The 17,626-nt window shown below is 45.2% G+C and overlaps 1 long non-coding RNA gene across 4 annotated transcripts; it reads left to right on the top strand.

Annotated features, from left to right (window-relative positions):
• Window positions 1-715: 715 nt before the first annotated feature.
• LOC132210185 (uncharacterized) lies at window positions 716-16,171 on the top strand. Of its 4 annotated transcripts, XR_009446433.1 has the most exons (5): window positions 716-905; window positions 3,778-3,932; window positions 5,793-6,590; window positions 9,122-9,219; window positions 14,332-16,171. It is a non-coding gene; the product is annotated as an uncharacterized LOC132210185 (long non-coding RNA). The 4 variants fall into 4 exon arrangements; XR_009446432.1 differs by lacking the exon at window positions 5,793-6,590 and having other exon boundaries at window positions 3,778-3,819; XR_009446434.1 differs by lacking the exon at window positions 5,793-6,590 and having other exon boundaries at window positions 3,778-3,863.
• Window positions 16,172-17,626: the final 1,455 nt, after the last annotated feature.

Genomic DNA, 17,626 nt, shown 5'->3' with positions numbered 1-17,626 from the left:
TTCTGTCTTGGGCTTTTATCTTCTGATTCTCGTTGCTTTCCATTGCACAGATCTTTCTTGAGAATCTCTTTTCTGCTTGTTCTTTTTTGATTAACCTCCCTCTCTGCCCAATCACAGTTCATATGAACAACACTCACCTCACTTCACCACGTGGTGTTCTTCATATTCATAATTATTCTCTTTACATCATACCTGAGGACTGCTAGACCTGTATTTATTATCCTTATTTCACCGCCATTTCTCTACTCGCTGACAGAGCGGTATCAAGAGTATCTTTAGCTTTGAGCTGCAGGAAGCCTTTTCAATCGCGACTTATTAAAAAAAACAAAAGAACTGGGATGTTGTAAATCAGAAACAAAAACAAAGTTGCTGGAAAAGCTCAGCAGGTCTAGCAGCATGTGTGAAGGCAAAAAGACAGAGTTAACGTTTCGGGTGCAGTGCCCCTTCCTCAGAGCGACTTATTAAAACCCCAGGATCGCTAATGTAACAATCTTTCGCATCCAGTTCTCAGTCTCATTTGTCTCAAAATGCAACATTGAGACGGCGATCATCAGCTTCTGACAATGCCAACACAAAGCACTGCGCATGCTCCAACTCACAATGGCGTCTAGGTGATTGAGTCACTAGGGGCCAATAGGGGCACAGGGTTGCCGTGCATGACCGGCTGATGTTGCTGCCATTCTAACCAATCAGAATGAGGAGGGGGCGGGATCGGGGAAACCACGTGATCAGCCACGAGAGCAGTGCCGAGTCGCTTTGATAATATGAACCGCAGATGCTGGACAATCCGAGATAACATGGTGCAGAGCTGGATGAACACAGCAGGTCAAGCAGCATCAGAGGAGCAGGAAAGCTGACGTTTCGGGCCTTGATCCTTTGCTGAGACCAAGATTTGTGCAATTGAGGTAAGAGCAGGACACGGTAAAGAAAGCAAAACGGCAGAAAGCTGGAGGGAAATGATATTCGTATGGGTTTGCAAGTTTTACAAACAGTTAGTGCATGTCGGAAAACACACATTTGAAACTCCTAGACTCACGTTTGCAAAAAAACAAATCAATGCCTCAGATGGCGATAGGCCCGTGTGACCGCCACCATCTTTATTGGGGGCAATGATCCGCGGGGCGCATGCGCGGCAGCTTTGAAACTTTGAAAGGGCCGAGGTGAAGCTGGGCGCATGCGCAGCCGCGTCTGGCAGAAAGTGAGAGAACGAGGTGTGGGGCTGGAGGAACACAGCAGGACAGGCAGCATCAGAGGGGCAGGAAAGCTGGCGTTTTCGGGCCCACACCCTTCAGAAATGGGGGCGGGGAAGGGGATTCTGAAATAAATAGGGAGAGAGGGGGAGGCAGGTGGAGAGGAGACAGACAAGTTAAAGAGGTGGGGATGGAGTGGGTAAAGATGAGTAGGTGGGGATGTAGGGAGGGGATAGGTCAGTCTAGGGAGGAGGGGATAGGTGAGAGGAAGAACAGGTTAGGGAGGCGGGGATGAGCAGTTGTTTATTGCGAACTGAGTGTAGGTGTTCTGTAAAGTGGTCCCCAAGCCTCTGCTTGGTTTCCCTGATGTAGAGGAGGCCACAACGGGTACAGCGGATGCAGTATACCACATTAGTGCCTGCATTTCCCCATACAGATGGCCTAAAAGCCCTACGCTGTTTCCTGTCCTGCAGGTCTGACCAGGTCCCCTCTACTGAACCCCTTATGCGCTTAGGTGAACTTGTCCTCACCCTCAACAACTTCTCTATCAACTCCTCCCGCCTCCTGCAGACACAGGGGATGGCCGTGGGTACTCGCATGGGCCCAAGCTGTGCCTGCCTCTTTGTTGGAACAATCCCTCTTCCGTACATACACTGGCCCTGAACCCCACCTCTTCGTCCGGGACATGGATTACTGTATCGGCACTGCCTCGTGCTCCCACGAGGAGCGCGAACAGTTCGTCCACTTCACCGACACCTACCACCCCAACCTTAAGTTCACCTGAGCCATCTCTTAACACCTCTCTCACCTTCCTGGACCTCTGTTTCCATCTTAGGCAACTGTCTAGAAACCAATATCCATTTCAAGCCCAACGACACTCTCAGCTACCTAGAATACACCTCTTCCCACCCACTGTCCTCAAAAAATGCCATTTCCTATTCCCGATTCCTTCACCTCCGCCGCATCTGCTCTCAGGATTCCACTCCCATACGTCTGATGTTGTTCCTTTTCGAGGACCGCAATCCCCACCACCCACCTCTTTTCACCCGCACCCCTCCCGCAGTGATCGAGAATGCCCTTGACCGTGTCTCCTGTATTTTTCCACAACTCCTAACTCGCACACCGCCCTGCAATAACAACCGAAAAAGAATCTCCCTCATCCTCACGTACCACCCCACCAATCACTGGAACCAACACATCATCCTCTGACATTTCTGCCATCAGCAATCCGACCCCAACACCAAAGACACTTTCCCCTCCCCACCCTTGCCTGTTTTCCGGAGGGACCACACTCTCCGTAACTCCCTTGTCCGCTCCACACTCCCCTCCAGCCCCACCACACCTGGCACTCTTCCCTGCAAACGCAGGAAGTGCTACACTTGCCCCCACACCACCTCACTCCTCCCTCACCCCCATCCCAGGCCCCAAGAAGACTTTCTACATCAAGCAGACGTTCACCTGCACATCTGCTAACGTGGTATACTGCATCCCCTGTACCCGTTGTGGCCTCCTCTACATTGGGGAAACCAAGCGGAGGCTTGGGGACCGCTTTGCAGAACACCTACACTCGGTTCACAATAAACAACTGCACCTCCCAGTCGTGAATCATTTCAACTCCCCGTCTGTTTCCTCAGACGAAATGCCTATCCTGGGCCACCTGCAGTGCCACAACGATGCCACCCAAGGGTTGCAGGAACAGCAAGTCGTATTCTGCCTGGCAACCCTGCAGCCCAATGGTGTCTATGTGGATTTCACAAGCTTCAAAATCTCCCCTCCCCCAACTGCATCTCAAAACTAGCCCAGGTTGTCTCTGCTTCCCTAACCTGTTCTTCCTCTCTCCTATTCCCCCTACCACCTCAAGCTGCACTCCCATTTCCTGCCTACCAACCTCATCCCACCTCCCTGGACTGACCTATCACCTCCCAACTCCCCACCGATACTCACCTTTACCTGCTCCATGCTGGCCTCTTTGACTTGTCTGTCTCCTCTCCACATATCTTTTCTCTCCATCTTTGATCTGTCTCCCCCTGTCTCCCTGTTTAGTTCAGAAACCTCTTTCCCCTCCCACATTTCTGATGAAGGGTCTCGGCCCGAAACGTCAGCTTTCCTGCTCCTTGGCCTGCTGTGTTCATCCAGTTCCACAACTTGTTATCTTGGATTCTCCAGCATCTGCAGCTCCTATTATCTCTTATCCAAGAGAAATGTTTGTTTCTTCTGAATTTCTTTCCCAGAGTGTGGGATAATAGCAGCTCGCACTGCTCTTAGTCACTTCTGTGCTCCCTGATGACCTTTGTCGGTGTCTAATCTCTTCAGTCTCTAATGATGGATAGATTTGATCTCTGTAGTATTTTACTGTAATTTCCTTGTACCTTTTTTGTGAATAAATTTTCCACTGCTCCACACCCGCTGACCACGTGCTGCTGTCTTACCAGATTAATTTTTGAATGGTATCTTTCACAGTCAGGCAATGTATTCCCAGAAAGAGAGTGTATTTTTCTTCCATTTCAGACCACCAAATTCGACAGCATTTTTATTCTGTTTCATTCATTTTGCACTTCTGCAACATTTACTGTTTCTCCTTCCACAGATACCAGCGATCGTTGCCAAAGCCCTGTTGCCTGTGGAGAAGGTGATGTTTAACTTTCGTGTGCTGCTGCAGTTTGTATGATAAAGGTGCTCCCACAATGCGGCCATTTGAGAAGTTACAGATCATTCATTGAGCAATACTGAAGAGCTGATGGTGTATGTCCAAATCAACAAACAATTTGTATTTTTATCATGTTTTATAATTTCACAGAAATATTATCAAGAAACTTTTATCGTAAGGCCATATTAGGTCAGGTGACCAAAAAGTAACTAAATTTGCAGGTTTTCATGACTATCTTAAAGAAGGAAAGCAAACCTAAGAGGTTTATCATGGGAATTCCAGACCATGTTGCCTGGCAACTGTAGAAACAGCCTCCCAAAGTGAAGCAATGATTAAACGCATTGTTGGAGCTGAAACTAAATGAGTTATCCAAGTCTTGAAGGTTGTGTGGTGCAGGGAGATAGGGCTCATCACAGCCAGGAATTAAATCAAGGATGAGAATTTTAAATTGTTGCTTATAAATAGGAGCCTTTGTCGGTCAGGGAGCACAGCAGTGATGGTGAACAGGTCTTGGTACAAATGAACTTGTGTGCAGCAGAATTTTAGGTATTCTTGAGGTTGCAGGGATGTTGAATGTGGGAGGCCAACTGGCAGTGAGTTTGGATAGTTACGTCTAGAGGTAACACAGGAATAGATGAGAGGTTCAGCAGATGAGCTGAAACTAAGGTGTCACTGTCGGGTCATTTCCACTGAAGTGGAAATAAGTGGTTTTTGTACAGGGCTCTGCAGTTACCCTCACCTCACCTCAGGAATTCAGCTGTTTGTGAATATGTGGATCAAGTCTGTAATAAGATCAGGAACCGAGTGCCCGCCGTGGCCCAAACTGGGCATCACTGAGCAGGTTACTGCTGAGTAAGTGCTGCTTAATAGTGCTGTTGTCAACACCTTCCATCACTTTACTGATGATAGAGAGTAGACAGGTTGAGGGGAAATTGGTCGGGTTGGATTTGCTGTGTTTTTGTGCTGAACAGACCTGGGCAGTTTTCCAAATTGTCAATAGATGCCAGCACTGTAGCAGGACTGAAACAGTTTGGCTTGGCGCTAGCAAGCTCTAGAGCACTAGTCATCGGTACTATTGCCAGAGTGTTGCCAGGGTCTGTAACCTTTCGTTCATTTATTAATATTATTTGAAATGAATCAAGTTGGATGAAAACTCACATCAGATGTCGGGGACCTCTGGAGAAGGTGAGATGGATCATCCAACTGGCATTTTTGGCTGACATTTGCTGCAGTCTTATCTTTTGCATGGATAGGTTGGGCTCCTCTGTCAGTAAGGATGGGGATTTTTGGCATGCTTCCTCCAGTGAGTTGCTTAATTGTCCATCACCATTCTCAACTGGGTGTGGCAGAACTGCAGAGCTCACATCTGATCTATTGGTTAGGGGTGGCTCAGCTCTAACGCTTGCTGCTTATGCTATTTGGCATGCAGATAGTCCTGTTTGGTAGTTTTGAGGTTGGCACCTTTATTTTTAGGTAAGCCTGGTGCTGCTCTTGGCATGCCCTCCGATACTATCCATTCAACCAGTGTTGATCCCTTGGATCAATGCTAATGGTTGACTGTAGGATATGCCGAGCCACGAGGTTACAGACTGTGCTGGATGAAGTTCTGCTGCTGTTGATGTCCCACAAAGCCTCATAGATATCTGGTTTTGAGTTCCTGTGTCTGTTCCAAGTCTGTCTCTTTCAGCCGAAGTTCATGCCACCCAACGCAATGGTGGGTATTGTATCAGTGATAATGGGAACTGCAGATGCTGGAGAATCCAAGATAATAAAATGTGAGCCTGGATGAATGCAGCAGGGCCAGCAGCATCTCCTCTGATGAAGGGTCTAGGCCCGAAAAGTCAGCTTTTGTGCTCCTGAGATGCTGCTGGCCCTGCTGTGTTCATCGAGCCTCATATTTTATTATCATGCAATGGGGGTATTCTCAAGTTTAAGATGAGGCTTTGTCTCCACAGGACTACGCGCTGGTCGCTGTTATCAATCCTGTCACGGACAGATGCATCTGCAGCTGGGAAATTTGTGACGATGAGACCAGCTATGTTTTTCCCTTCTGTTGGTTGTGGCACCACCTGCTGCGGTCCCAGCCAGGCAGCTTTTTCCTTTGGGACCTGTCCAGCTCGATTGGTAATCCTGCTGCAAACTACTCCTGATGGTGGGCATTGAGTACAAGTAGTGCCATTCACACTTGCAGTGCTTCCTCCAAGTGCTGTTCAACATGGAGTTTTTTTTCAATTAAAATTCTCTCTTGGGATATGGAAATCACCAGCTGGACCAGTGTTTATTGCCCAGAAGGCAGTTAATAGTAACCGCATTGCTGTGGGTTTGGAGTCATATGTATTGCAGACCAGGTAAGGATGGCAGATTTCCTTCCCAAAAGGATACAAATGAACCAGATGAGTCTTCCCTGAAAATCAGCAATGGTTTCATGGTCATCATTAGACTCGTAATTCCAGATAATTACTTAATTCAGGTTTCACCATCTGCCATGGCAGGATTTGAACCCAGGTCCGCAGAACGTTATCTGGGTCTCTGGATTAATAATCTAGCAATAATACTCCTGCCAATTTATCAACCGAGGAAGGATGATACATGGTAACGAGCAGGAGCCATGAGACTTCCAGGCGTCGATGTCGAGTACTCTCGGGACAAATAATCCGGTCAGAATAGCACTGTGCTGCCACGTCTGCCGGGTCTGTCCTGCTCGTGGGACAGGCCTTCACTGAGGACAGTGGTGATGTGTCGTTGTCTGTAAGGTTAGTTTCCATGAGTCTGACGCTGTTTCTTGTCTAGACTTTGAGTCACCTCTCCAAGTTTTGCCGCTAGCCCCCAGATATGAGTAAGGAGGAGTTGGTGGGGTCAATAGGACTAATTCTGCAGGTGTCTTTCTTTGTGCTTTGGTAGATGCCAAGTGGGCCACCCAGCTTCATACCTTTGTTGAGATTTTGCAACTGAGTGGCTTGGTTGGCAAATTTCTTTCCCTGAAGGACATGATTTTTTTTGTTTTTGTTTTCTGCCATTAGCAATGGTTCCATGGCAACCAGCTGATTCTTAATTCCAGTCTTTTTTAAATTGAATTCAAATTCCACCATTTGCTGAGATGGGATTCGATCCAGACTTCTGTTGTACATTTTAATATTCTAGATAAAAGTTAATATCACCAATGCAGGCTTTGTTTCTTTGCAAAACGCTGTCCATCATCCTGCCTCCTCCATCCTCCCCTCCAACAGCAAGTGAGGGAGACACATGGAGTTTCTATGTCACTAAGATTGAGTCAATCCAATCAGCTGCCTCTGCTGCTTCCCTCTCTTCCACGAGCCTACCAAACCAAATTGCCTGGCACGTTGCTGCTCATGTTAGGCTTAAACTTGCATCTTTGTCCAGTCTCATGTCAAGCCTTACCAGAACTTATCCTAACCCTTTTCCCTATTCTCTTAAACTCCAAACATTCTAACTCTCTCTCTCTCTTATTTCTCCTCCTCCTTGCCTCTCCCCCCGCCTCCGCGCCCCCCCCCCCCCGCCAACCCATGCCAATTCACAGATATTGTTACTTGTTCTGTCTGCTTCTCTTTTCTGGCTATGTCCTTCTCACCCATTCTGTTTAAAAACCAATGTTTGACCTCACCATCATTGGAAAATCCCACTCCATCTCCACTCCTGCCTGAAATCAATGTCGTTGTTGTCCCTCAAGGGTCTATCCTTGGTCCATCCTGTTTCTCACCGACATACTGCCAGGAGGTGAGGTCTTCCACAAGCACTGTCAGGTTTTGCATGTATTCTACAATGTTCAGATCGAACTCCCCCCTCATCACTCTCCTTTGCTCCACTGTTACTCAATTATAAAACTGCTTATCATACTTCCACTACTTGATTAGCTGGAATTTCCTCCAATAACACTTTGTGATAGTTAAACACGTTCCCTTCAGTTATTATTACAAATTACTTTTCCTTACTACTGTACTGAATCCATCCCTCTTGCTGGGAACTGTCTGAGGTTGAACTGCACTCTTCTCAATAATGTTCTCACATCTGGCCTCAAGATGAACATCCTAACATACGTCTTCTCAATCACATGTCAGAAATTTCAATCTCTAAAATGCTCCTTCTCTCCACCTCACTCCAGCTCATTTGTGACCGAAACCCCTCACCCATGTCTGTGTTGCCTTAAACTTGACGATTCCAAAAGAGAACCCTCTATTGTCTGCCTGATCAGGAATCTGCTCCCACGATGGGAAATATCCCCTCAGCATTTATCCTGTAAACCGACTTAAGCTAATTAAAAATATAGGATTCTTGTCTCTCCATCTTCAATATTCTAAATAGTAGATTCCAGGCCTGTTTAGTCTTAGCTTAAATGATAGTCCGTCCAAACCAGTGATCATGCTAGTCCATCTTCTCTGAAATGCCTCCAGTGAAGTGATATACTTGCTCGAATAAGTCGACCAAAAAAGCTGCTCGCATTCCTCCAGATGTTGTCTTGCCAGCAATTTGTACATTTGTCCTAAGACTTGTATTCCAAACTCTTATACTACAAACACCTTGACATAAGGGATAACATCCCATTACCCTCCCGGATTACCTGTTGCAACTGTGTGCTCACTTTGTGTTTCCTGCACAATTATTCCTGAGTCCTGTTGTGTATTGGTTTTCCGCAGATTTTACCTTTTTAAATAATACTGTATTCTTTGGTTGTCTCCTCAAATGAACAACTTCACATTTTCCCACAGTTGTACTCCATTTGCCAACTTGTCGCCCATTTATCAATGTCTCTCCATAAACTGTAACCCTCATGGAACTTGACTGTTATCCCCTCTTTTTAAATGCGATCCTCCCTCATTCTTTTTGTTGGGAGCACTGGGCAAGATGGCGCATATGTAATTGCTATCTTTTTAAGGGGCATTCTTTCGAATGACCAGAGGCTTACTGTCCATTGCTCAGAATCGAGACAACTTGTCCATCAAGCTGCATCAGCTTTTCCGGCCCAATATCTCATTGTGGCAGTGCAGCAGCACAGAAGGAAAGAAAAGGAAGCAAATCCTGCTGTCTGCATCTCACTAACTCTCGGGCATTCTTTGCCATGTGTCAAAAACCTGCTGATCTGTTTAGTGACACGAAGCCCCAAGGTGGAAATTCCTAGAAACCCCAATACATTTCCCCCTGAATCAACTGCTGACCCCCACAAAGGATAATGTGTAGCAGGGACAATGCACGGTTATCCTCGGCCAGGAGGAGGGGCTGGTGTGAAATTCTAACCGGACTGATTGGATTTTATGAATTTGTGTTACAGGATATTGCAAGTGGACTTTCAGGTGGGAATCTCAATAATTGTAGCACCAGACTCTGACAGAATTACTCAATTCATCAGGACCTGGATATTCGCATTATGTGAGTATTGTGTTCCTGCTCATTTCCCATTTGCCACGTAAAATTTCTCTTTTATATCACCCCATTCTCTCAATAGATCGTCCCTTAAACTTTCAATATATGTCGTGTAATCATTTGTCTGGTCAGTTGATGAGCGGGTGTACGTTTTATCATCGTAATGTATATCTTTTGTAAACATCTCTGTCAAAGGTCCCCTCAAAACCCTTTGTTACTAGGAGAATAATCTCAGTTTCCCCAAACACCTGATTCCCCAATGACTGACTTTGTTTGCTGTCGATAAGGAACTCATCCGGCTTGTGTTGAAACGTTTTCCACTTCCCTGCATCAGTGCAGCCCTGACAATATGAAAGAAAGTGAACAGCCTCCAGATGAAGCACTGTCGGAGTGGTGTCCCATCCACCACATTCAACATTGCCCTCTACACCACTGAGCAAAGTGGCATCACTGTGCCAAAGGTAAAGTCACCATTGTCCTACCTGACCATAGGGCTGGTTTAACCTGAAGATTACCACACCCCAGGCAAGGGGAGAGTTTGAGAAGGAGAGTTCATCTATTGTAGATGGATATTCTCAATATGTACCAGCAATGCCCAAGTCACATGAAAGAATAATGTTTTTAAAAAAAACAGCCCTAACCATGCAACTAAAAACCCTCTTCCTACAAACCATTCTGTTAAATCTCCTCTGCCCCCTATCAGGGACCCTCCCGTCCTTCACAGTGTGAGGGGGATCTTTAGTTTGTACAGACTCAGCTCGTCTCTGTTCCTGTCTGTGATGTCATCATGCTGTGACAATGGCACTGAGCCTCACTGTCTGTGAGGGTGGTAGGCACAGAGATCCTCATAGCGTTTAAGGCATATTTAGATGCACACTTGTGATACCAACGCAGACAGGTCTATGGGCCAAGTGCTGGAAAATTAGATTAGAATAGTTAGGGTGTGGTTATTAACTGGCACAGGCTGGTTGGGACACAAAGCCTCTTTCTGTACTGTAGACCTCCGAGACACTTCACATAGGAAGATGCCCAGCAATATTTCAAGCCATCTCAGAAAATGAGGTACTAGAATGAATGACTCATGATTGCTCAGTGTTTTCTGGAGAAAAGTGAGGTACAAAGATGAAGTGGTTTACCAGGAAGTTCTGGAGCTTGAATCCCAGGAAATTGCAAGTGCCACCATCAAGTGGAGGAATAAAAATGGGGCATCATCATTAGGACTGTATTAGAGGAAGGGACATGTTGAGATTTGTGAGGCTGGAGAATATTAGAGACAGGAAGGGTTCTGAGACTGGAGAAGATTACAAAAATAGGGAAAAGTGAGGTTGGAGGAGGTTACAGAAATGGTGAGGATTGTGAGGCTGGATTAGATGGCAAACAAAGGGAGGTTTGTGAGGGTAAAGACAACTACAGCGCTGAGGAAGTTTATATGGGCTGGAGGAATTTACAGAGACAGGAGGGTGTTGAATAAAGAACGAAGAAAATTACAGCACAGGAACAGGCCCTTTGGCTCTGTAAGCCTGTGCCAATTCAGATCCTCTATCCAAACCTGTCACCTATTTTCCAATGATCTGTATCCCTCTGCTCCCTGCCCATTCATGTATCTGTCTAGATACATCTTAAATGATGCTATCGTGCCCACCTCTAACACCTCCGCTGGCAATGTGTTCCAGGCACACTCCACCTGCTGTGTAAAGAATTTACCACACATATCCCCCTTAAACTTTCCCCTCTCACCTTGAAATCTGGAGGAGATTACAGAGGTGAGGTTTGTGAGACTGGAGGAATCTACAGAGATGGTGATAATTCAGAGGCTAGAGAGGGATTCCAACGATAGGCAGGTCGTGAGGCTGGAGAGGGATTTCAGCAATGTGGAGGGTGGTGAGGCTCGAGGTGATGGCTGCAATAGTGCAAGTAGTGAGGCTTGAGGGTCATTCTCATGATAGGGAGGGTGGTGAGGTTTGCGATATGATTCCTGCAATAGAGAGGGTGGTGAGGCCTCAGGGCAGGTTATCGTCTTAAACAGCACAGTAGAGTACACAGCACATGGAGTGCAGCAGTTACAGGAAGTGGTTCACCATCACTTTCTCCAAATCAAATAAAAATGGGCAATCAATATTAGTCTGTGCAGCAAAGGCCACATCCCATAAGTAAATTAAAATTATGGGTTTCTGGTTGGAGAGAGCTAGAAGAAGCTGAGGTAATTCTCCTTGGGGCTAATTAGCAATGATTTTGTTGAGTTGTAGATTTGTTTCCAGGATATTAGTTTGCAGAGAGAGAAAAATTATTAACAGTGTCAATGTTGGTAACCGCAGAATACAACACTCAGATAATTGGCAAATAATGCAGGGTGAAAATGTGAAGATTACTTGACTCAGCAAGTTCCCAGGACCTGGAACAGTCTGAACGGCAACTGGAAGCAGATTTAGCAGTTATTCTCAAAAGAGAGTTGGGATTAACTTTTAAGGCATGATCAAGAGGGCAGTGGACAAATGGCAGGGGAATTGGGTCAGATTTGCATCACCTCTGAAATGAGAGTGAAACTTTTGACAGGGTTCCACATGGTAGACTGATGAGTAAAGTTAGATCACATGTGATTCAGGAGGAACTTGCTAATTGGAAGCAAAATTGGCTCAGTTAAAGGAGAGCAGGTGGTGCTGGAGGATTTTTCAGAGTGGAGTTCTGTGACTAGTGTGTTCCACAGCCATCTGCACATGGTCCACTTCTTTGTTCTTCAAATATAATTGATTTGGATGAGAATTTAAGGGACAAAAGTAATAAGTTTGCAGATGATACTGGAAATGGTGGTTATAGAAGGTTATCTAAGGTGACAGCGAGATCTTGATCAATTTGCTCAATGGGTTGCGGAGTGGAGGATGAAGTTCAATTTGAATAAATGTGAGACATTGTATTTTGGTAAAATGAACAAGTGTAGGACTTGCGCAATTGATGGTTGCACCCAGGATAGTGTTGTGGAACAGAGAAATGCTGAGATTCAGGTACATAATTCTTTCAAGTTTCTGGAGACAGGTAGACAGGGTGGTTACCAAGTTGTTTCGCACACTTGCCTTCATTGCTCAACCTTTGGAGTCTCGGAGTTGGGATGTTGTGTTGAGATTGTACAGGACATGGTGAAGCTTCATTTGAGGTATTGTGTGCAGTTGTTACAGGAAGGATGTTATTATTAAACTGGAGACAGGTCACAAAAAATTTGCTGGGATGTTGCCAGGAATGGAGGGCTTGATTATTAAAATAGACTGCCAAAGCTAGGACTTTTCTCACTGGAGCATAGGAGGTTAAGGGGTGACCTTACAGAGGCTTATAAAATCATGAGGGCACAGATTATGTTGCTATTAAGGGCTTTTTTCCCTACGGTTGGGCGATTTCAAGACAAGGGGACACGTGTAAGATGTTAGGAGAAAGACATATTTAAAAAAAAGACATGAGTCTGAGATAGCAAATAAGTATTTCACATGAGTATTTACTGCAGAGAAGGATATGGAAGCTAGAGAGCTTGGAGACATAAATAATGAGTCGTGAAAAGTGTCCATATTACAGTGGTCTAGGTGCTGGACGTCTTAAACTGCATAAAGGTGGCACCTAATCAGGTGTTACCCACAAACTACCCACAAATAGAGAGGGTGGTGAGGCTTCAGGGCATTTCCCTTTTGATGTCCTGGAACATGTACTACCGCTGGGTCCCTTGCTGAGATATTTGCATCACTGACAGACACTGGTGAAGTGCCAGAAGGCCGGGTGGCGAATGTGGTGCCATTCTTTAAGGAAAAGCCAGAGAACTATCGACCGTTGAGCCTGATGTCAGTGGTGGGTAAATTGCTGGAGGGGATTCTGAGGGACTGGATTTGCATGTGTTTAGAGAAGCAAAGACTGATTAGGGATAGTCAACATGGCTTTGTAAGTGGGGAATCTTGTCTCACTAACTTGACTGAGTTTTTTGAAGAAGGCAAAGCAGTGGACATGGCCTTGCTGAAGTCCATATAAACATTCACCAAAGCTCCACATGACAGACTGGTTCGCAAGATTAGATCAAATGGAATCCAGGGAGAGTTAGCTACTTGAAACAAAATTGGCATGAAAGTAGGAGACAAGATCATGGTGAGGGGGGTCGTGTTGTCTATTTTTTCAGTCGAGAGGACTATGAACAGCAGTGTGCTGCAAGGATTGGCGCTGGGTCCACTGCTTTTTGTCATTGATACAAATCATGTGGAATGCATATTGGAGGAATGGTTACTAAGTGTGCAGATGACACAAATTGTTGGTGTAGTAAACAGCAAAGAAGTTTGCCTCCAAGTACAATGGGAACTTAATCAGATGGGTCGATGGGCCGAGGAGTGACAGAAATCAGTTTAGTTTGGATAAATGTGAGCTATTGCATTATGGTAATGAAAATCAGGACAGGGCTTAAACCCTTAATGATGAGGCCCTGGGGACTGTTACACAACAGAGACTCCTTGGGGTGCAGGTGCACAGTTCCTTGAAGGTGGATTGTAGGTGCAGAATGTAGTGAAGATGATATTTGCTCTGCTTGCATTTATTGGTCAGTGCATTGAGCGTAGGAGTTGGGAGGTCATGTTATAGGCTGAACAAGGCATTGATTATGCTGTGTTTGGAATACTGTTCAGTTCTGGTCTCCCCGCTGTAGGAATGATGCTGTTAAACTCGGCAGGGTGCAGAAAAGATTTACGAGGATATTGGAAGAGTTGGAAATTTTGAGCTGTAGGCTGAATACGCTGGGGCTGTTTTTCCGAGAGCATTGAAGGCTGAGAGGTGACCTTATAGAAGTTAATAAAATTATGGTGGGCATAGGGTGAGTAGCCAGTTTAAGCTGAGAGGGAAAGTTTTTTTTTTAAAAGGGAAAGTGGGTGGTGCCTGAGTAGAATGACCTGCTGGAGGAACTGGTGGAAGCTGGGACAGTTATGACATTTGAGAGGCATCTGGATGGGCATGTGAATAGGAAGGGTTTTGAGGAATATAGGTCAAATGCTTGCAAATGGGATTAGATTAATTTGGGATATCTGGTCAGCATGGACAACTGTGACCAAAGGGATTGTTTCCTGGTGTACAACTCTGACTAAGCATTTTTTGTTTACATTTCAGATTTCCACAATTTTACTTCTGCACCGTTCTTAGTCTTTCGAGCCCTCTGAAAGACTGAGTTACAGATCTATACAATGCCTGTCCTTCCTCCCTGGCTCTCCCACCTCTCTCTTATGGTAGGTTTGTGCAAACACTGACTGGATCCCTTACCTGGAGGATATTTATTTATGAATTTGTTCTAATGATAATCCAGCATATTCCCCAAGTATCACTCCACAAATGTCCAGAGGATTTCTCAGTTTCACAATCTGTGTGTGTTCTTCTGGTTCCTCGCTCACTGCACTTGCTTTCTGTTTGAAAGCTTAGTCTACAGTTGGAGAATTCAAACAGGAACACATCCAGATCTGACAGTTACTTTGTTCATCACAACTCAATTACCTCAGGATTTTGAACACTGAAGGAAAAAGCAGCACTCACAGTGGGGAGAAATGCACATGGTCTGTGAAGATTCATCTGAAATGTCCTTACACCAGCTCAGTGACACTGGGGAGAGACCATTCACCTGCTCTAAATGTGGGAAAGCATTCACTCAGTCATCCAAACTGTTAACACACCAGTGGGTTCGCAAAGCAGCACAGTTGAAGGATTTTGCTGTCACTGTCACTATCAAATGAACCATGGTTTTGGGCTGTTTGTACTGATGTTACTGATCCCGGTTCAATTCAAGGTACTGGTATTGTGGATAAAATGTTAATCAGTTGTGTATCTGTCAGGTAGAGCTTGGAAATAGTCACGTTGTCATGACACATCGACACATTCACACTGACGAAAGACTATCCACCTGCACGGTATGTGAAAAGGGATTTCCCGGTTCATCAGGACTGGTTAACTAGCAGCAAATTTCTGAGTAACTGTTAAGTTGGTTTTTGATTCTGCTGTTAGCTATATACAAACCATGTTTTTTGGGCTTGTTTCTGGAGACCATAGGATCCCTCCGGTGTGGAAGCAGACCATTTAGCCCATCAAGTCCACACTGAACTTATGAAGAGTGTCTTACCCAGACCCTGCCTGCGTGGGTTTCCTCCAGGTTCCTCCCACAGTCCAAAAATATGCAAATTGGGTAGATTGACTATGCTAAATTGCCCGTAGTGTCACGTGTGTAAAATGCAGGGACGGGGTAGGGTGGGATGCTCTTTGGAGGGTTCGTGTGGACTCGATGGACTGAATGGCCATCTTCCACACTGTAAGAATTCTATGATGATCTTGATGGCCCTTTATTTGTTAGTTATGTCTGGTCAATATGTCTGTGCACCTTTTACAATTACGGATTCTATTGCTCTCCACAGACATGTTTCAATTTTTAATAGATATTTGTTTATTGGAAACAATGCAATCTTTCCTTTTGATTTCTATCCACAAAATGAAAGTTTTAAATCGAAACATAAAATTGGGATGAGTCCTGCACTACAATCCCTGATTGGGGAAAATGCAATCAGCTATGAAACCTGGTGACCATTGTGACTCTGTCCGGGGGAAATGCAGTCTCCTCAGATCCTTACCTGTTGTCCATAGCAATGATGGATCTCATGATGAATACATATACACCAGATATCACACAATGTCTTGGTTTATTTTCTATTTATTCTTCTGTCCATTACTCCACAGAGACTGAGATAACGGTCTGGGGACCTAGGTTTGAAACCCACCATTCCAGATGGTAGAATTGGAGTTTAAACAAAAAAATCTGAAATAAGAATCTAATGATGACTGTAAATCTGTTTTCATTGTTGGAAAAACCTATGTCTTTTAGGGAAGGAAACTGCCATTCTTGTCCAGGGATATCAAGATCCCATGAATGAATTTTTAAAAATTAATTTTAAATAAAACTCCTGCAAATACATTTATCTCTGTGTCTTAATTTATTTGACAACCGACAGTTCAAACTGGTTGATGGTCACTTTCACTTTCATGGTTGAAACAAAAAAAATGCATGAATGGAACCACAGTTGTTCTCGTAGGAACAATGCATGCTTTGATGTGTTTGAAAAAAATACCTCATCTCACTTATGAGCCAGATATCAAAGTTGACCAGATCCAGATGCTGTGTACCATGGAAGTGAAATTCTTCACCGTCTTATCCGCTTGTGTTGCTATTTCAGGGAGCTGTGGACTTGAACCTCCCAAACTCCCGAACACCTTGAGAATTTCATCAAACTGACCCCCCATGGCAGGAATAGACAGGGCCAGCTTGGATTGATGATCATAACTGAGGCTCAACAAATCTACTGGAGCATTTTGAGAATGTAATTAGTGGTGAGTGTGGCCACCTCTCTGTACTGTAGTGATACAGATCCCCTGATCCTGCTTGCCCCACATGGCTGATATTGAATGATTCCGTGGACATGCTGTGTCAGGATATCCTGACTGAATCCTGTCTCCCTTGCCCTGACTGCGAACTGTTTCCCTGAGACTTTGCGACGTGACCATTTGGTCGAAACATGTGTTTGTTGCCACAGCTGCTGACCAGCCCTTGACTGTCTGCTGGTAATAACAGTGCTAAGCTGCCTGGCTTATGCCTGTGATAAACACCAGGCAAGACAGGAGCACTGTGAGACATTAGGTTCTAGTTGAGACTTCAAAGTGCAAAAATGCCAGGGAAAGGCAGAGATAGTGTGGCAGAACACATCTCAGGTGCTGAAAAGTTTGTAGAGTTCTGTCAGCAAGAATGTACTTTGTGCACAGGCAATTCTGCATCTTGATGTAGCATTTTTATTTAACTTCTGGCTCATTTCACTAAATCTGCAAATATTTGGCAGCACAGTGGCTCAGTGGTTAGCACTGCAGCCTCACAGCGCCAGGGACCCGGGTTCAATTCCAGCCTCGGGCGACTGTCTGTGTGGAGTTTGCACATTCTCCCTGTGTTTGCGTGGGTTTCCTCCGGGTGCTCCGGTTTCCTCCCACAGTCCAAAGATGTGCAGGTTAGGTGGATTGGCCATGCTAAATTGCCCATAGTGTTAGAGGGGTGTGTGGGTTATAGGGAGATGGGTCTGGGTGGGATTCTTCAAGGGGCGGTGTGGACTTGTTGGGCCGAAGGGCCTGTTTCCACACTGTAGGGAATCTAATCTAATCTAATCTAATCTCTTGGTCTGGCTAATGTGAGAAGTGGTAATCTGATGAAACTCACAGGCCTTGACGTGGGAAAAATAAAGCAGTCGCATGCACACTTGTTTGATTGGTTGCTCTTGCACTCAAATGAAAAACATGCGTTGTATACACCATCTTCTTTCCTGGCTCAGTGTTTCCAAAATCTCTAGATCAATACATCCCAAGTCGTCATCATCAGAGTCAAAACGAG

Source organism: Stegostoma tigrinum, chromosome 11 (genome assembly GCF_030684315.1).
Source record: "Stegostoma tigrinum isolate sSteTig4 chromosome 11, sSteTig4.hap1, whole genome shotgun sequence".
NCBI classification, from domain to species: Eukaryota; Metazoa; Chordata; class Chondrichthyes; order Orectolobiformes; family Stegostomatidae; genus Stegostoma; species Stegostoma tigrinum.
This window is presented reverse-complemented; position numbering and strand designations above follow the sequence as displayed.